The 21,810-nt window shown below is 37.5% G+C and overlaps 1 pseudogene; it reads left to right on the top strand.

Moving 5' to 3' along the window:
- LOC127970451 (protein eyes shut homolog) overlaps nt 1-21,810 on the top strand; it is a 189,894-nt pseudogene that overhangs the window by 88,101 nt on the left and 79,983 nt on the right.

The raw sequence follows: 21,810 nt of genomic DNA on the forward strand, positions 1-21,810 counted from the left end.
AGTTGGAGATATTTATAATGTTGCAAGATAAAAATAAGGTAAAAACTATATTGAAATAGAAAACCATTATTTACCATAATGGCTAACACTTTAGAATAGGTAAAACTAGTTGCTTATTAGCATGCATATTACTAGAATATTAGCCATGTATTAGTGCTAATTAAGAACATAGTAATGCCTTATAACTTAACAACTACCTTACTAACTATTAATAAGCAGCAAAAATAAGAATTTATTGAGAGAAATGTTGTGGTTAGTAGTTAACAAGTGTTACCTTTTCTAGTGTTACCATAATGATAAATCTTTTGGATTGCAAACTGCTGAAAGTTCCAATATCCTGTGTGTCCTACTGTAAGTGACATAACTATTGTTCCGGAAGAAGCAGTCAGTTCTAAAATGTCAATCTAAGGTTACAGTACAAATACTTTTTTTTTGTTCACAATAAGACAAGGAGCGCCTATTAAAGCAAAATAGTCTATTTTAATTTTATTTTGACTCTAATGCATTTTTCAGGCACAAAATGTCTTGCTGAGCAGAGGATGAGCTTACAGCGGTAGCTCTCCAACAAAGAGCTGAATATTCACATCTCCCAGGACCTTTTCCCCAACAAGAGCCCTGAGCTGATTACACCCCCTCCTCCCCGTCATCCTTGTAATGAACACGAGCAAAGAGGCCCCTGAACTTTACCTCCTCCGTCTCCCCCATCTTAACGAGATCCTTTCCACACTTCCACCATAAGCCCTCAGCCTAATCTGTGGAGGCACCGAGGTATTATTAGAGCCGCTAGAGTCCTCGGAGGAGACACCAGGAGTGTGAGGCCTGGCAGATGAGATGGGCTATAGGGAGGTGCACAGTTCCATTAAGATGGCATTCACCAAGGGCCTTTGTTATCATTGATCCTAACGCTTTCATGGAGCAGTGAGACTTACTGATCCATGACCATCTCATCTGTCTTGCAGGGTTTGAGGGAACTTGCTGTGAAATTGATAGCGATGACTGTGTCTCAAGACCTTGTCAGAACCAAGGCCATTGTGAGGATGGGGTCAGCAGCTACATGTCTTTTTGCCTTTTATTTCTAATTTTAGTTCTCTGTTGTGTTTGTTTGTGTTTCAGCAGATATGTTGCCCTCTGGCACTGTGCTGTGTTAAAGGGACCGTTCACCCCAAAATTAAAATCCTGTCATTAATTAGTCACCACTAATGTAGTTTTAAACCTCTGGGAATTTATTGATTTTACTTATTTTACAAAAGAAGCCATTATGTAACTTTTTTCCTCCATAAAATGATGGTTCACACATCAGTCAAGTTCTAAAAAGAGATAACAACACCACAAAAATCCAACAGAATGTCTAAACAGTTGTTATCCCTGGGTGAACTATCCCTATAAAGGAACACTTTAGGCTCATTTTCCAACTCCCCTACAGTTAAACAGTGTTAATAGTGGCAGTTTAGTTAAACAGTTGAGTTTTACCGTTTTCAAATCCATCCAGCCGATCTCTGGGTCTGGCGGTACCACTTGTTGTAACTTAGCATAGATTATTGAATCTGATTAGATCGTCAGCATCTCACTCAAAAATGACCAGAGAGTTTCAATATTTTCCCTATTTATAACTCAATGGTACCCATGGTACAGCAGCAAAGTTCCTTGATTATTATGCCTGAATGATTGTATAGTTCCTATCCATATCAGCCTAGAAAATCACAACTTTTCATTTTCCATCGGTCTTAGTACATAGAAGAGTACAATTTTAAATAAGGAAAAATATCAAAACGCTTTGGTCATTTTTGTGCGTGATGCTGATGATCTAATCAGATTCAGTAATCTATGCAAAGTTACAGCTAAAGTGCTACTGCCAGACCCGAAGATCAGCTGGATGTATTCAGAAACAGTAAACCTCAACTGTTTAACTCTAGAGTAGATAGAAAATTAGCCTATTTTCAAAAATAGTGGAGTGTTCCTTTAAGACCTCACAAGACAGTATAGACATGCATGTCAAATATTTTAACTGAAAGAATTGCTCATTAAATATTATCTTGCTCAAATCTGATCTTAAAAATAGAAATGTAATAATTATTTGTTTAATAAGTCATTAGAATACACATTTTACATAACTAAACAAAAATTGCCTTGTTTTTAATAATATCATAATATAATAATAATAATAATAATAATAATATTGTAGTACATAAATAATCATGTTTATGTTTTTTTATATGTATTTTACTTTTATTTTAATTTATTAATTACAGTAATACCAAATAAAAACATCCAGGTTATTAAAAGTTAATTAAATGTTAAAGGAATAACTATTTCCTAATGTACAACTATATTTTGTTCATGTGCTGGAATGGCTCTATATTTAGTTAGATTGAGGTCAAATTCTGACTTCTGCTTCTGCAGCTCAGTTGTTGTTCTACCGTTCCCAAAGCAGTCCATTTACTTTCTTTACAGCACATTTGAGGTTTGCTATTATCCAAACATAATATTCTGTATATTTATCAGAAAGGTCCATTTTTGGGTTGTAAGCCCACATGTCTGTTTTTTTCCATTGTAGTTTTTGGAACCCCAGTATTAGCACAATAGAGATGACAGCCATTTTTTTATTTATGGAAGGACAGTCTGTAGTTCCCTCTGTGATATCTTCAGAGTTTGATGGGTCAGCAAGTGTAGTATGCAGTAGATTTTCTTACACCCATCATATGCACTTCTCATCGAGCTCATGGATTCATACTAAGAAATGACTACTTTTATTCAGCAAGGATGCATTATACTGATCAAATGTGACAGTATAACTTTCTATATATGCATTATACTGATCAAATATGCATTATACAAATGTGACAGTATAACTAACTTTCTGAACTTTCTATTCATTAAGTAATCCTGAAAAAATTATCAGTTTCAACAAAAATATAAACTTTTATTTATTGTGTTCAATTCCAATTATTACAATGTTCAAATATTAGAAGGATTTCTGAAGAATCATGTGTCACTGGAGACGGGAGTAATGGCTGCTATAAATTAAGCTTTAATATCACAAGAATTACATTACATTTTACAATTAGATTAACATAGAAACCTGTTATTTTAATATTTTAATTCAAAAATTCAAATGTTTGTAGATGTATAAGTTCAGCCTTGATAAGCATAAAACATTTCTTTCAAAAATATAACAATTACTGATCACAAACTTTTAAACAGTAGTGTATGTCTAAATATATTCGCTAAAATACCTGGAATTTCAAAACTAGAAATATTTTATTGAAATTAACTGAATATGTGGTTGAACCATACGTTTATTATAATTATTAAATTAACAACCATTTATAAATTCTAGGTTGTAGGTCTTGCTATATAAAATCACATTTTGGTTGCATGATCCCAGATAAACAAGTGCTTTTTTTTTTTTTTTTTTTTGGTCAGCTCTATGCAGCTGTTTCTGCAAGCCAGGTTTCTTGGGCCAACGCTGTGAGGAAGACATCAATGAGTGCGTATCCAACCCCTGCCAGAACCGAGGTGTCTGCCAAGACCTTGTGAACAGGTAAGTACCATGGCAACTCAGAATTGCACTTTTTCCACTCTATACCGCAACCTCCATAAATTGATTATGATGTAGGAGCCCATGTATCCTCTCTGAACTGTTTGTTTTCACTAGACGGTCTAGAAATGAGACACGTTTGAGAGATGCTGGTATTATTGTCTAAAGTGCTTGAGCTTATAATGAAGGTGCTTTTTCATCCTTGACATATATAAGCTGCTGGTCTAAACACAAGTGAGAATAGTTCAGCAGGCTCGCATCACGCCTCTATATTGGTTTTCCACTACTAGATCTTCTCCTTGTTGTGCTTTAATGGGTGCCCCAGGGCTGCTCTTGGTTCAGTCCGACATATGGGCAGAGGAATCCCGAGGCCAAATTAGGTCCTAAATGGTTTGTCTCCACTTTGTCTCATATCATGTACGGGCTCCCCTGTGATCATCTGCTTCCAGCCTTCCTGCGGAATTGCTTCCGTCTGAGGGATTTCACTTCAGGTGTTTCCGTTTGCTCACAACTTATTCTCTTCCACACAAGTGCACTTTTGACACAGCAGGGCTTGCTTTAGAGGAGATCGTTCTCAGCGGAGCTCTTTTACCTTGTCCTGTCAGATGTAGGTGTGTTTGTATGTAGTTTACTGACAACAGTAGTTTACAGATGTTTGCTTTGATTCTCCTTGTAGGCTACAGCATACGGGATTTTGTCCGAAACCAACCAGTTTGGCTAGTTTGCATTGATCCAGATTGCCCCTGCTGGTAGATGTCATTACTACAATGTGTAGCTGCAAAAACTATTTTCTTTTTTTATTTTATTTTTTATTGATCAACATTGAAACTAATCATGTTTTCTAGCAGGATAGCTTTTTACAAGCAACATATTCATCTCTAATGTATCGTTTTATTATAGTAAATGTTGTGATTATGCCTGATTTGTGCCCAAGAGCTGTTAAAAATTGTATAATAAACTTAAATATTAAATAACTCAAATATTTTTCATTTGATCTCAAAAACACATTGTTTTTAATGACTATTTTTCACATTCTTTCTGACTCTTTTTGCCTCGTTCCGACTGTCCCAAATCCAATTTTGTGCATATCTGGATGGAATCTGAATTGAATAACTGACTGTCCCCACAGTGTATTGCAACAGTTCATTTCCGATTTTCTGTGTCCATAAGCGTTCTTTCATTTTTACGTAATGTGCATAGTTTTTTTTATGGTAATGCCATTGCGTTGTTATTCCTAAAACAACAGTAACAATATTACAATTTGCAATATAGATGTTGTCTTACAACATGGCAACATGTTGCTGTCATGGCTGTGCTCTATTATTATTATTATTATTATTACACGCAGGAAGCTGGAATGTGCGCCTTTTTTTTTTTTTCTGCATATCATGTGATCAACATCAGAGTAAGCATGTGAATGCGTTGTTAAAATATTATTATTTTAGCTTCTAGGGTTTTAGTAGAAAAAGTTTGATTTGGTTGAAGTTTTGCTATATTTTACTTACTTGGGCTGCAGTTTGCTGTCAGATCTGATATGGGTGCCCTATCTTTTGAAAGATCACACATTGGCTGCGTTTAAATTGAATTGAATTTTTAATTATTAAAAATGTGGTGCTGTTTTTTATATAAATGTATATGTCATCATTTACAAAAGTAAATAAGCCCATTTTTGCTAGAAAAGAGGTAGTAGGTTTCAGTAAATGGGGTAGGTCTACAATTTTATAGCTTTTTTTATTTTATAGCGTATTAAACTCTTTTATTTCAAAAGAAAAAATGTACTAAGCCCAGCAGAACACTCCGTACAGAATTAAGACCAAATACGCTAAAGTGAACAAAACAAGCCAGCCAAAAATCACAGCGGGACACAAAATGCCCTATTAAAGTGTGAATATATGCTACAAGATATTCCTTCCATCAGAGAACCACTGAACTGGCCAAGTCCTCACAAATTAGACAGGTGACAGGATATTTGAAACCGAGTCAGCTTGTCAGTCATTTCGTCCGATGATAGCAGCAGCCAAAGTCATGATTAACAGACATGCTTCAGATCTTTTTGCTGTCAATCATACTTTTTCCTGTCTGTCAGTTTTCCTAAAACCACTTCATGCAGATATGGTACCATTTTGTGTTAGCAGACACCCGTTTTACAGACTCAGCCAGGGATTTAAAAAGTAGATTTAGCTACTAATGTTATTTTTTTACTTTTCCAGTTTCCAATGCAACTGTGTCACTGGATATTTCGGAACACCTGCTGAAACATTTGTGAAGCTTCCACCTGCCTCCTTGACTCTGTGTGCATCAACAAACCTGGGGGATTCATATGTGTCTGCCGTACTGGCTTCCCAGGTACGTCCACCTCGTCCAGAGCCCGAGACACAAAATCAATGAGAGAAACCAGGGCTTATCGTGTCTACACGGGCTGCGTTCCCCAGCCTGACAGATTCTCAGTGGCAAGAAAACACAAATAGCTCATCAGCACATTTACCACTTTAATTAGATCGCACACTCCCACGAATATCTACACACACACACACACACTCACATACACAGATTCACCTTGAGTTAACTAAACACCTCCTCCTCATCCTCTGCATTTTAATCAAGTACTTCCTCATCTCCTCTGTCCTTTTTTCCTTTCACTGTTTTCTTCTTTGCCCAGGGTGATCTCATCCTTATTCGTGGGCATTCATTCATTTGTGTATGTTTGGATATAGGCACTGCAATTGTACAATGCCAATATATTGAAAGCATTTAAAATGTAAACACTTCATAAACATGCAATCTTCACGAATCTTCTGAAAACTGGTCTAAACTGAACTCGACAGATGAGCAAGTTTAGTACACAGAAACAAACCTGTATCCTGGCTATTGTTTATTTGTAAATTATTAAGGATTAAAAATGATAAAAAAAAATGTTTTTAAATGCCAAATATACTTAAAATAAAAAGTTACTCTATATATGCTGTAAACAGTTGTAAACTGAAATTGTATTTCTGCCTGAAACATCCCTTAAATGTATATTTGTTTGTAACCTAATTTGTTTAGTTTGATTCAGTGATTTTAAATATAATTTTTGCTTTGTTAATTACTTATTTCTTGATATAAATAATTAAATTTAGATGTTAGGCCATTTAGGTAATTAGTTTTTCAGTAAATGTGCTAATTTAATTAGCATACACTACCATTGAAATGTTTGAGGTCAGCAAGCGTTTCTAATTAAGAAATTAACACTTGTATTCAGCAAGGATGCATTTAAGGGACCAAATCAGCATATTAAAATAATTTCTGAAGGATCAAGTGGCACTGAAGACTGGAGTAATGATGCTGAAAATTTAGCTTTACCGTCATATAAATAAATCATATTTTTAATGCATTAAATTAGAAAAGTTATTTTAATTAGTAATAATATTTTACAATCTTGAAGCTACTGTGGATAAAAGACTTTACACTTTAGATATGTCCATACATTGACATGGTACTGTACATGTTGGTATCTGTTTTATCTAAACACGTGTGCTAACCTCAGGTTACGTGCAAAAACCTAAAAAAACTTAAGCCATTACACTTATCAATGCAGTTTTTTTTTTAGTTTTTTTTTTTTTTTTTTTTTTTTTTTGTAATCTCAATCTCCATCAGCCGGCTTGAAGATGAATTTCATTTGTCTTTTGTACTGTATCATCAATTTATCCTCATCCTGCAGAGTGGAAAGAAGGAAATCTCAGAGGCACGGAAACTCCTGGGAGAGCTCAGCCTGACACACGGGCCCTAATTCCCACAGAAACCTCTTTTATTATCAGGCCCCACTCTGCCTTGCACCAGTCATTACTTTCCTCTCAGCTCTGAGCTCATCTGAGGAATCGGACGCGTCCCCTGAGAGCTCAGGCCCGAGGATATATTCTGGATTGGTTCAACCAACTGGGGCTCAGAGGAAATATTTGCCCTAATAAGACATGTAACGGCATCGCAACTTCTCAAGAAGGAAGAATCAAAGATACAAAAGGCAATATGCAGCAGCCTGCCATCCGACGTGTCTCTGTGGCTGATCTGCAGCAAAATGATTTTTAAATTGAAATGGAATGTTGCTCAGCCTCATTCGGTGAAATTACATTATTTGTGATTTTGATTGGATATAGTGAGTGTCTCCTTCATTGTGATCGGCAGCTTTGCATGAAAAAAGGCAAAGAAAGATGATACAATGTCTGTCTGTTAAATTATTCGATGATGTAGCATCTAAAGCTATGAAACCTACATGATAGCTGTTCATTTGTATCGCTTTGGGTGCATTTTAGATGTATAGCGTATATAAACATGACATGCAGTTGCATGCCCCATATAGAGGACTATGAGTGCTATATTAATAAATTTTTCATCTGTCAAAAAAAACTAATATTTAAATATAGAAATATAAAATATTTCTAAAATAAAACATGAAATGTGTCAGTTTATTTTAAATGTTATTAAAATGATAGTTGTCATACATGACTCTAATATGCATGTGTATAAATTTGTTTCATTTAATAATTTTTTTATGTTTTAATAATTCATTTTTTGTTGTTGATATTTTATGACTTGAATATGTAATTTTTAAAATGTTAAAACAAGTATTGAATTAATCATTATTTAAAATATCAAGGGAAATATTCAGCAGTTATGATTTTTCATAGCTGTTCAGCCATTTCTTGCTCTGTGAAGCTGCAAAGCACTTGCTAGAGATTTCCAGCTCTTTCTCTCCTACTTTATCTTCTGGGTAGTGTTTATTTTTTTATTTTTCAGACTTTTATTTTTTCTTCAATGGCTTTCTTTGCGTTGCTCTAGTTCTCTCTTTTTTTGGTCTCTTGGATAGAAAATCTGATAACTTGCTGTGGGTTTGAGCAGTTCCTGCAGAGAGGAGTAATTGAGGAGTGGAGGAGAAGATTATATGTTTTTTTTCTCCTCTCAGATGAGTACAGTGAGCACCCTTAAGAAAACCAACATTAGGATTAACCCAACAGCTTTATAATCTCTCCCCTGCTTGGCTTCTCATATTCTACAGAGTCTGATAGGATGGCGCATTATTTGTCAAATCAGACAAGGAAATGCTAATTAAGAGGGTTTTGTATTATCTCATTAGAAGCACTGACAGTGTAAATGTATTGTCTATGAAGCGAGGCTGGTGTGCTCTTCTTTACGACCAATAAGTCTTGATAGTGTCATACGAAGCAGTGAGATATAAAGTACAGTACTTGATTGATGGCTGACTACAAACAGCTTATCGTGACTGAATATCGAAACCCAGTTCATGTTTTGGGGTTAATACGATTTTTACAGTTAATTCATACCCAGTCGATACACTGACACTTTGTTGTTTTTGCAGATGACTATCCGCAGGGAAATAAATTCATTACCGCTTAACCAGGAGGTCAGTATGAACGGAATTAACAACAGTCCTTGAATGAGCAATTGGGAAAAACACTTTAATTAAAAGATGTTAATGATCTGCTTCATTGTTATGTTTTAGTTCCTTTTATTTATCCACGTTGCCTTCGAGACGCACCAAAACACTTCAGCGTGAAGAACAGCGCTGAGTACGAAAGGTTGAAAACTTCTTTAGTGAGAAACACCACAGGTAGTTGTTTGTTTTCTCACTGGCTGTGCGTTGAGCAGTGAGTAATTGAAATAAAGCTTTAATTTATTGTCAGTGCATGACCTGAACTGTGACTGATGGCGTCACTTTCGCCCGAAGTGACTGAATTATTTGTGTAGTCAAGCGTGAATTAAGTTTACATTCCTGTAATATCAGCATATGATTCATAATGTTTAAAAGATCGCTTCTGCTCTTTATTTAGATGTCTCGGGGCTTTTGGAAATGCTTCCATTTGTTTGTGTAGTTACAGGGAGGAAGAATAATGGCTGTCTGCTCTTTAGTATCGCAGCTCTTTGGCTCTCGTTTTTATCTCTGTCATTTGTCAACCTTTCCCTGGGTGTCTACGGAGTCTTACTCGCCTCAGGATTTGTATTGAATTTACAGCTTTTTTCCAGGTAAATTATGACCTATTAGGGTGTTTGTTACCGAACCTTTTTGTAGTGGATTTTATGTCATTCAACTTGGTCATAAATCCAGGTTAGAGAATAATGCACTCTGTACCAGTGACATACAAAAGCGTGACTGCACATTTAGAAATACACAAATTATAAATATCCTGCCAATTGAAGTAAAAATACCTGAAATGACCACTATTGCTCTCCCACTGAACATCTTCATTTGTACAACTGCACTTTTTGAAACAAATCAAGAGGAAAAGTGGCACGATAAAATTTAATATGATATCATTAAAATTGTTTGAAATAGCACTTAGCATGAGTAGATGATCATATCATTTGTTTTATTTTGTGATAACAAAAAAGTATTTTGCAAATTATTTATACACGTATTATTATTTATACACTTTTTTATGCTTATACAGATTTTTAATGCTCATACTCATCTTTTAAAGCTATACTATCGTTATCTATAGTCTTAGTTTTCTAAAGTCTACAGTCTATAGACTTGTGAAATACAATGCTACCAATAACAAGATCCTGAATGCCTCACAAAATGGTTTTAGGTGTAAAATTTTGTATTTCAAATCAAATTTTAGATGCTTTCAGAATTTCAGTAAGGATTGGCATAAGCATCTATATTTCTGATAGCTGATATTAAAGGTTGATAAAATATTCTTTGAAAATAAGCTTTTTAACCTAATTAAAGATTTTATTAACGGTTTACCTCATCTTAACTTAAGGCTAATTACCTTAACTTAAAAAATTATTAGACTTGCTTTTCATCGTTTTTTTCTCAGTATTTTGGTTTGGATTTTTGAAGAAATGTAGCACAATATTCTTATTCACATACTTTTATAAATTTTTTTCACATTGATATGAAAGTGAAAGTGACGTGACATTCAGCCAAGTATGGTGACCCATACTCAGAATTCGTGCTCTGCATTTAACCCATCCGAAGTGCACACAGAGTAGTGAACACACACACACACACACTGTGAACACACACCCGGAGCAGTGGGCAGCCATTTATACTGCGGCGCCCGGGGGCAGTTGGGGGTTCGATGCCTTGCTCAAGGGCACCTAAGTCGTGGTATTGAGGGTGGAGAGAGCACTGTACATGCACTTCCCCCCACCCAAAATTCCTGCCGGCCCGAGACTCGAACTTACAACCCTTCGATTGGGAGTCCGACTCTATATCTGAGATCACCTTGATTTGCAAGAATTTCTCAATGCTGAATGTAATGTATTTAAATGTTATTGATTTTGTTCTTCCTGAAGGTAAATGGTGCGAGCTAAACATTGATGAGTGCAGATCTAATCCCATCCGAAACAACGGGAGGTGCATCAATGGTCTTAACGGTTACCAGTGTGTGCGCTCCAGAGGTTTCATTGGCTATCACTGTGGGGAAACACTGATGAGTCCTCATCCAACCCCTGTGTTCATGGGAGGTACATTAACCTTGCTGAGCTGTAACGATGTGTATTTCAAGCTCTGTGATTGAGAGCTTTGTAAATAGTCATCACATTCATTCTGAAAGAGACGGTCTTTTAAAGTCTTTTAAAAAACTAAATGTGCTTGCAATCCTTCTTGCCAGCTCACTCCCAATTAGCTGTTTAGCAGTCTGGTACTCAGTAAACACAACATAATTAGTCATTACCAGCTGTATTTTGCACTTTGAGCATCTAACCAAGTTACAGTAATAACCAAATTTTTCATTTGTAAGACATGAAAACAAATATATGTGATCAATAAATGTCTATGCTGGCTTGTCAAAACTATCACGCTGGCCTTGGGCCATCTTTATTGTTGAGCCCTGTAAAATCTAGAAATGAAAGGGGACACAGTTCATGCAGATAAACATGCTCAGGTTTATAAACAGATGCATCTTTAAATTTTATAATGCAATTATACTACTTATGAGTTTTTAGGATGGATAAAAGATACGGGTTGTCACCTGACATTAGCTGTTAAACTGGGAAATGAGCTGTTTAATCACAGCCTAGTAAATGTTGCACTTGCACATTAATTAACCATCAATGTGACTTTATCGAGACAGCAGGAGTGTGAGAGTTGCAGTGGCATGTACAACATGACTTTCTAACATTTATAATATGAATTGACTATATATAATTTACAAGACCCTCACTTATTAAAATCATTTATACAAGCTTTTAGTTTTATTAGTCCTGCTGTCCTGGTGTGTTTATATACTGTACTGTAAAGCCAGGTAAATGTGGTTGAGGTTGCAGCTTAATCGACATGTAAAATCATCTCTCATAAATCATAAATAATGAATGCAGAATTTGCACGTCAGGGCACATAAACAATCTCTTTTGTCATTGTAGTTGCCTGGATGAAATGGATCCATACAGCTGTCAGTGTGAGGTTGGATGGACCGGTCACAGATGTGAGATCAAGCATGTAAGCATGTAAGCATGTTTTTTGAGCTTCACAGGTTGTCAGTGCATCTTGTAAGTCATCAGAGTGTTATTGTCTTTTTTTTTATTGTATATAGTGCGTGTGTGTTTTGTATGTATGTATATATTTAAACTATTGTATTATAAAAATGTAATTTATTTTATAAATAGTATAAAAAAGTACAAAACCAAAAAAATTACAAATTAAAGAATAATCATCAGTAAAAAAAAAAAAAAAAAAAAAAAAAAAAAAAAAAACACATTGTCAGTGTTCAGCATTCATGAACCTGTAATGACATATAAATCTAGTTTTTTTATAATATATTTTTTAGTAATTAAATATGTATATTTTTTTATGTACCTTGATACAAATTTTTTTTTTCTATGATTTAAAGCTTGAGTGTTTCTCAATACAATGGCTGAGGGAGTGTCGGTATAATTGACGTCTTTCTCTCTTCAGACCAGCATCATCAATATCTGAATATTTTTTTTCCTCTTTTGGAAAGTCATAGAAACACTATCATGGATTTGACTTTCTCTATTGGAGCGCAATATATATATATATATATATATATATAAAAAGATAAATGTGAAAAGAGTCCATTATGCAACCAACAGCGATGACGCCAATTGAATTCCCATTAGTCGTCTTACATGCATTTGCATAGTGAATTTTGATTGCCCTTTTTATTGCGTCTTCTATATAGCTGCCTCATACTGCAAAGGCAGTGTCTTTATATTTGTAGATTCTCATACACAGTGGACAGAGACGTGAGTGTTATAATAATGACAAAACCTAAAAGCGTACACATCCCTGCTCAGCCAGCGCTGGTATTTCCTTTAGGAAATGTAAATCTAGTTCTAAATCTTCAACTAAAAATTATTTAGCATATGAAATTCAATAAACAGAATGCAGGTGTGCAGAAATACAAATTGCTTTGAGACTATAAAACATGATGCATCAATTTAAAGAATCATAAATCAAAATGAATATGCACATATTGTCAGAGAAGGCCGCGTTTGTCCAAAGAGTCCCCAGGCTGTAATGAAATCAAAGTTCAAGGTTTAACAGTGACAGTGAGTCTCTGAGACGTGGCTGCCGTATTTCATTGTGGAGACAGGGAACTATCATGTAAAGCTGTTTGGAACGACTACAGCATCACACAAGTACAAACCCTAGTCTGTGAACAAGAGCTCTGACACATCCTTTTTTTTTATTATTGGTAAGAGCTGAGTATCACTAGACCAGCTATTGACAGGATTTTCAACTATTTGACATCCAGCACTGCCACAAGTGGCTGTCTGTACCTTTTTTCCTAAAAGTGGGATGATTTGTGTTAAACTTGCAGTAACGATTACAGTCAAATGGAACAGATAGGTTGTGCTATTGGTGGCATGTTCAGGCATAAACCCAGCTGGAGGTCCTTGTAAAAACAAGTTGGTTTTTTGTCGTGTCTCTGTATGATAGAGGAGAAATAAAAATTAGGATTAAATCCAAAATAAAAGTTTTTGTTTACATAATATATGAATGTGTACTGTGTTTATTTATTATGCACATAAATACAAACACGTGCATGTACATATTTAAGAAAAAATATGGTATGTTTATATATTAAATATTTTAATAGAAATATAATAATATAAATATATAAATGTATATACATAAATATTTTCAAAAATATATACTTGTCACGGTTTTACGCTGCCTGAAGGAATACGGAGTCGAGGATAAACAGAATAAGGCTTTTAATATATCCAACACAGGGGATATCCAACATGGAGCACAGAGGTAGACACACGTAAGTAGCAAGTGGCAAATGAGCTGCAAGTGAGCACAAGTGAGGAGACCCGACAAAACAGAACTGAAGGGACACGGCTTATGAACAACAGATAATTGGGGAAACACAGGTGGATGGAATCATTAAATTAACAGGGACATGGAACACATGAGGAAGATAATGGACACACCTGGGAACTAATCAAACACGGAAAGACAGAAACTGGGTCACGGGCAAAAACACATTAAATGAGTCCAGGTGTGTGACAGTACTCCCCCCTCCCGGTAGGTGCGTCCTCGCACCGTAGAAACAACAGGGGGGGGCGTAGGTGGGAACTTGGGAGGAGGTTCCGGTGGAGGACGGACTTCCAGGAGGGGGCCAGCAGACAGGGACCACAGAAGGAGGAGCCAGGGAGGAGACGACGGAGGAAGGAGCCAGGGAGGAGACAGGAGCAGGAGGAGCCAGATGGTCCACCAGAGACCAGCCAGGACGGAGATCCAAGGTGGAGTCGACGGCGGGAGGAGCCATGGTGAAGGAGGGGTCGACGACACCAGGGGGCCGACAGGCGGAGACTGCACCCGTGGGTGAGGAGCCCAAGATGGAGCAGCACAGCCGCAGAGCCAGGGGGACGTCGAGGTTCCGGAGGGCCTAGGTGGAGCAGAAGGCTCAGGCGACCAAGGCGGAGGCGGGGTCCTGGCAGACCGATGTGGAGCCGGAGCGACCGAGGATGGAGGTGGAACCGGAGGGAAGGAGGAGCCTGGCAGAGCCGGAGGGATGGAGTGACGAGGTGGAACCAGAGGAGTGGAGTCCCGAGGCGGCGGATGGTCGACGACTGACCAAGGTGGAGCCGGAGGGACGAGGGAGCCCGGTGGAGCAGGTGGGATGACAGGCCACGGTGGAGACGAGGGAACTAAGAGCCAAGGCGGAGCCGCTGGGTCGAAGGACCGAGGAGGAGTCCAGGGCTCGGAGGCTGGAGGCGGAGACAGGGCCTTAACACGCCAAGGCGGAGCTGGAGACTGGCAGTCCAGCGGCGAACCACCGCGCCCCGATGGCGCGGACTGAGGGTGAGCTGCGGTACTGACTGGCACCAGCAGGGATGGCGAGGAACTGGCTGGTCTAGGAGGAGGAGAGAGGAGAAGGATGGGAGGAAGGACAGGAGGATCAGGACTGGACGGAACCAGCGAAAGAGGAGTAGAGGGACCAGCAGGTTTGGGAGGAGGCGGGAGAGGGAGGCTGGGAGGGAATACAGGAGACACAGAAGATTCAGGGCTGGGCGGAACCAGCGGAGACACAGAAGATTCAGAGCTGGGTGGAACCAGCGGAGACACAGAAGATTCAGAGCTGGGTGGAACCAGCGGAGACACAGAAGATTCAGAGCTGGGCGGAACCAGCGGAGACACAGAAGATTCAGAGCTGGGCGGAACCAGCGGGGACACAGAAGATTCAGAGCTGGGCGGAGCCAGCGGAGAAACAGAAGATTCAGAGCTGGGCGGAGCCAGCGGAGATACAGGAAACTCAGGGCTGGGCGTAACCAGCGGAGAAACAGAAAACTCAGGGCTGGGCGTAACCAGCGGAGAAACAGAAAATTCAGGGCTGGGCGTAACCAGCGGAGAAACAGAAAACTCAGGGCTGGGCGTAACCAGCGGAGAAACAGAAAACTCAGGGCTGGGCGTAACCAGCGGAGAAACAGAAGATTCAGGGCTGGGCGTAACCAGCGGAGAAACAGAAAACTCAGGGCTGGGCGGAACCAGCGGAGAAACAGAAAACTCAGGGCTGGGCGGAACCAGCGGAAATGGAGCAGAGGAAATGACTGGAGGAGGTAGGAGTGGGAGACTGAGAGGGTATACAGGGGAATCAGGGCTGGACGGAACCAGCGGGGAAACAGGAATATTAGGGATTACCTCCGTAGACCAGTCCATCAGATCCAGAACTTGCTCCATATGACTTTCAGAGACTGTATACAGCTCACCCTCAGTCGCAGGAGTGTATGCGGCGAAATCCTCTCGAGGACCATCTTCGGACGACAACGCTCTGCATTTGGAGTTCAGGCTGGTGTTGTAGAAGGTGCAGAGCGCGCCGTCCGGGTAGCTGGTGGCATTAGCTAATAGGAAAAACTGTCTGGTATGGTCCTCGAGAGAACGTCCTTCCTGCTTCAGCAGGAGGATGAGGAATTCGGGACGATAGAGGGGATCCATAGACACTAAGAAAAGAAAAGACTGTGAAAAAACAAAAGCAAAACGGAGGGAAGAACACGCAGTTTTCTATTTTCTCTTTTGAGGTCGGGTCTTCTGTCACGGTTTTACGCTGCCTGAAGGAATACGGAGTCGAGGATAAACAGAATAAGGCTTTTAATATATCCAACACAGGGGATATCCAACATGGAGCACAGAGGTAGACACACGTAAGTAGCAAGTGGCAAATGAGCTGCAAGTGAGCACAAGTGAGGAGACCCGACAAAACAGAACTGAAGGGACACGGCTTATGAACAACAGATAATTGGGGAAACACAGGTGGATGGAATCATTAAATTAACAGGGACATGGAACACATGAGGAAGATAATGGACACACCTGGGAACTAATCAAACACGGAAAGACAGAAACTGGGTCACGGGCAAAAACACATTAAATGAGTCCAGGTGTGTGACAATACTGTATGTGTGTTTATTTATGGATACATAATAAATATACACAGTACACATACATATATTATGTAAAAAAAAAACTTTATTTTGGATGTGATTAATAGCGATTAATCGTTTAAAGCTGCAGTCGGTAACTTTTGACGCTCTAGTGGTTAATAAACAGAACTGCTTGCATCTTGCAGAAGAACATTGTAGCCGGAACTACTTCTCTCTGTTTATGTCTATGAAGAATCTCAAAGGTACTGGGTTACTCCGCTGAAGCAATCTAAAATTGTCCGAATATAAACACTTATTATAGGTGTACTCTAGTGATTCAGGACAGGCTGAAAACACGGTTTCGAAAATGGATTCATGTCACTTATTATATACATTTTGTAAATCTTGAAGACCGTTATGGACCGCAGCTCTGATTGGTTGTTTCTTACCAGGAGCGGTGCATTTCTGAAAATGGCAATAGGACCACTGGGAGGAGCCAGAGGAGCTATCTGTCTCATATTCTACTGTCAGGACATAATGACAGGTTTAACAAATATGTAAAAAAAAATACATTTTTATAAAAGTTACCTACTGCAGCTTTAAATCGTAAAAAAAACTAAATTAACTTTTTTATTCAATGATATTGAATATACAGTAGTTAAATCAATTCACCCAAACAAGTCTGTCATTGATTTACCCATCAAGTTGTTTGTTTCTTTCTTCAATTGAACATAAAAGAAGGAATTTTTAATAATATGGCTAACCAAACAGTTGATGGTCCCCACTGATTTCCGTAGTATGAAAAATTTGTATCTATATACCAGAAAGTCTGTTTGGTTACACACATTTTTTAAAATATCATTTGTATTCGGAAGAGAGGAACATTCATAAAACAGCTTAAAGGTGAGTAAATGGTGACAGTTTTCATTTTGGGGTGAACTATGCCTTTTATACAATACTAATATTACAAATATATACAATTATTACTAATAATTACATTCTACTTAAAGACTCTTTATACTACTGATGTAAAGAAATGCAGTGTTGCACTGAGGTAGGCATTTTGTTGTAAAAGAAAAAAAAAGCATAACGTTTAAAAATATATTTATTACTATTTTATTATAATAATAAGGGACAGGATCAAAATACAGTGTTTATTATAAAAAAAATTTATGTAAAAAAAAGTTTTGTGTGAGGGGTAGGTTCAGGATAGAAACACTGATCTATAATATAGAACTGGATCACTCATGACATCATGAAAGTGAAGCCGCCGCGCCGCCATATTGATAATCCCTAATGTGCGTAAACGTTCTATTGAATTTATAGGAAATTTTATGATTTTAATTCGAAAACATCACCTAACAAGTCAGCGTTTATAAATATGAAGTATTTCTGTACATTATTACAATGCAAACACCATAGGCATGTAAACGGTTATTATTTTAAAGGTTGTGAATTTCCCCTATTAAAAAGCTACATTCATTACAGTAGTGAACATCATGAACACTATAAACATCAGACGGACGTGACCTCAACATATTTAACAAACTAAAAACTGCTCATTTTGAAATCTGAATTTATTCAGAGAAATAACTGACTATATAAAGTGTGGATTTAAAGACATAAAGCTTTATTTCCCAGATAGTAAGCTAAGCTTTTCATTTATAGAGCAATATTAACAACATAATTGTATTATACATTGTTATATATTCAAATCAATTTCTGATACTAATATGTTCATGTTTAATAATTCCTAAATAATTATGTTCATAAAGAAATTAGCCATTTTTTTGTGTTAGATCAGTTACCTTTGTCGCAGCAGACACACCCACCTAAACGATTTAAATATATCGCTTATCCTGCCCCAAAAGACCATAAACAATGCAGATAAAATCTGAAGTAAACAATAATTTATTACACATAACATAAAAACTAGTGTCGTTTGACTGATTTGCTTCAAATTGAGTTATTTTAGGACAGCGGTTTGAATGTGACCCAATGGTCTCTCTGCCGGTAGGGTGTGGTTTGTGTGTGCGCATGTGTGCATGTGTGTGTGTGCATGTGTCTGCGTGTGTTTATGTGGTTTATGAGGACACATAATTGTATAATAACATGTTTATGACATAGGTATTAAGGTACAACAAGAAGGTGATTTAAAAGGCCTATAAATCACAAAGAATTCGTTTTTCAGTGAAATTCTAAAAATGCACATAGTTTCCTGTGAGGAGTATGTTTAGGTGTAGGGTTGGTGTGGTGTGATGGAAAATACAGTTTGTGACACTGGACTTTCGATCGGATTGTAAGGGGCTGTTTATTCCTTTTGTAATCGGACATGTAGCGAGAGGACATGTAAACACTTGATCGGATTGAAAACTAAAATTGGAAAGTACTGTGCATGTGCAGTGATGTAAAAATTGCGTAATGACGTGTGGAACTATCTGTGTGCTTTTTAAAACAGTATGTTACAACAGCGGGAAACTCTGCATATGTATGCAGTGTGCGCATGTCAAAAGATGAAATCCAATCAGAAGCTTGTAACATATAAACGCGCATATCAACTCAATCACTTTATTCAGGGTTCATGTAAACACTACTTTAGGATTCGTAAATTAGAATGAATTAATTCCAATGGAAGCAAAAAGTGTACATGTAAACGTACCTAGTGGAAAGCTTTTTGATCGGTTTTGTGGTTCAGGGTCACATTTGTACAGTAGAAGAACAATTACATCTATGGCGAGTCCCCGTAAGCCATAATTACAACATCTTAATAATATAGTTCTCTTTGTAAGTTCACGTAACTTTGGTTGTTAATGCAATTTTTGTCTTTGAGTGGTCTGGTCTGGTCTAGCAGAATGTACGTGTGGTAGAACAACATTTAACGTAAAAATACACACGTATTCTCATGAGATCACGTTGGGTCTAGTGGTTGTAACGTCAAGTCTGATAATTGGTTACATTTTTGAACTGGTGTAGCTGAAAGGTTGCTGGTACAGTGTGCGGAGCAATCCATAAGCCATCACCATTGTGCCCTTGAGCAAGGCACTTATTCCCAGGTTGCAGGTTGCAGCAGGAGGGTTGTTCAAGTTCATAGCTACATTCTAAGGAGACATATAAAAGTCAACGAATCAAGTTCAACTGGACCTGTGTGGTGATAAATAAAGATTCTATTACATCGCTTGCAATTTACACTGCCCTATAAAAGCAAAACATATTTCATTTTAGTTTTCGTACTGTTTTCTCTTAATCGTAGCATAATTGAGCTAAATCATAGTATGAGAAACCAGGTGACAAAATGTGTTAGTCCAATGTCCAGTTGTAGAGTGCTATTTATTTTGAAGATCCCCTAATAATTTTTCCCTTGTTGTGGCTGTAACAATGAAGGTGAATTGGCTAGATATATCACTACTTAGAAATCTGCATGGGAGACTGAAAAAGAGAGTAAGCTTCATTCTACCCGAAATATAATATTTGGCCTAGATTCATATTCTAAACTTCCAGTGACAACAAAGATGATAGAATGGAAAGGTCAGACATATTGTCAGGTTATGTTAGATTTTTAATAATGCTTAAAAAGGGAAATGGAGCACCATAATCTCCTGAGAAGAGATGGAAATCGAGAACTGAAAGAGGAAAGGCTGTAATTTAATGCACAGTAATCATGTTATTATATTTTGTGATTCTATGAATGCTATGGCAAGTTTGTTTGCTTTTTGAAAATAGATTGTGTATGTATTTAATGTGTAAAGTTATTGCAGTGTCCATATCATGCTGTTCATAATCCCTACAACAGGGATACTCCAGTTTAAAAACTTGAATTCCCCAGCAGAATATTTTACATATGTACTATATATTGTTGCATGGTTTAGATGTTGGGGATATTCTTCTGAATAACAACCATGGGATCATCTAAACACAAGTGTCTGATTAAAATGCTTCTATCCCCTAATTGATTAAATACCTAGCATGGCCTTAAATGTACCCCTGAGACAAAACACTTGGCTGTTTGGAGGACTTCAGAGACTTGTTTGGAATAAATCATTAGCTGTTGGCTCCCGTAATGACTATAGGACAAGATCTGCCATTCTGTTTTTATACTCACTTACAGTATCAACTCCACCAATGTACCATGTATCTTTTTATATGAGCATCTTTAAATCACAGAAATGTAATTAAATTTAGCTATACGCATGCAGTAAAAACTGTATTAGTGCCCTCGGAAAATTGTATAATCAAGCAGTAAAAGTGATTCAGTAAAATATTACATTAAACATTTGGCTACCAGTCCATGAAATATTGGTTGTTTGTAAAGAATTCATTAGTATACATTGGATTTTGGTTCATTTTGATACTAAAACTGACATCCATTAGGAATAATAGTGTAATGTTCGCTCACCCTGTATGTTGTGAAGTATACAGTGCATGTATTCATAATGCAAAAAGAAATATTGTGGTATCATTACCTAGATATTAATATAATATTGTTTTGCTAAGTTAATTGCAATTTCCCTTATTTCTGTTTCTTCTTTCTCTTTTTTTATGTTAGGAATGTAGGACTCGTTCTTGTCGTATTAGAGGCTCATGTGTGGATCTTCATGACAAATATGCCTGCATATGCACAGAAGGTTTCACTGGGAAGAACTGGAAGATTGACCAGAATGTGTGTCTGCAGACGTCTCTTAATTTCTTCCTGTGTTTCAATGGAGGGATATGTGTGGATGGACCAGGTTGTCTTCCTAATTTCTCGGTGCCTTGTGGAAAGCATTTCCTATCCAGGACTTCATTGAAACAGCATTGTAGTTTGATTGTGGAGCATGATTGTAGATGCCATTGGTGGTAATGGTTTCTTTTTTATCCACTTATGCTAACAATGCATTTCAGAAATGGTCAATTAAGGCCTTGAAAGTCTTAAATCAGTGCAAAAAGTATTAAATTCACAAAGCCATGGCATTAAATATTGGATACATTCCTTAAAATGAATGACTTCCTCAGTATTTTTGTTTTGCAATACAAATATCTAAATATTTTAAATAATAATACATTTACTTGAGGTGGAAATGTAAAATAAGTCTAGAGGAAAATTAAGTTTTTAAGATGTGTGATCAAAAGTACAATAATAGGTTTCTTTTCAGGAACTCGAGCTGCAATAGAGTATGCTTTGGGAATGCCTTCAGTGTGACTGGCTCTGAATCACGAGTGTAATCAGTCCAGTGGAAGGGCGAGATGTAACGGGCAGGGTGGCGTAGTGACCAGGAACCTTAAAGGCATGTGTGGTGAATCCAGCATCAGCTTTCTGTCATTCAGCAAGCGCTCTGTGAGTCTTATTTAGTATTGTTTGTCACAAAAATCACGTAAAAAGCACAAGACAAGACCAAACAAAGAGGAGGTGCAGGCAGACCTCACTATCAAGACTATTTTTCTTCTGGCGATATCTTCTC

Source organism: Carassius gibelio, chromosome B13 (assembly GCF_023724105.1).
Source record: "Carassius gibelio isolate Cgi1373 ecotype wild population from Czech Republic chromosome B13, carGib1.2-hapl.c, whole genome shotgun sequence".
NCBI classification, from domain to species: Eukaryota; Metazoa; Chordata; class Actinopteri; order Cypriniformes; family Cyprinidae; genus Carassius; species Carassius gibelio.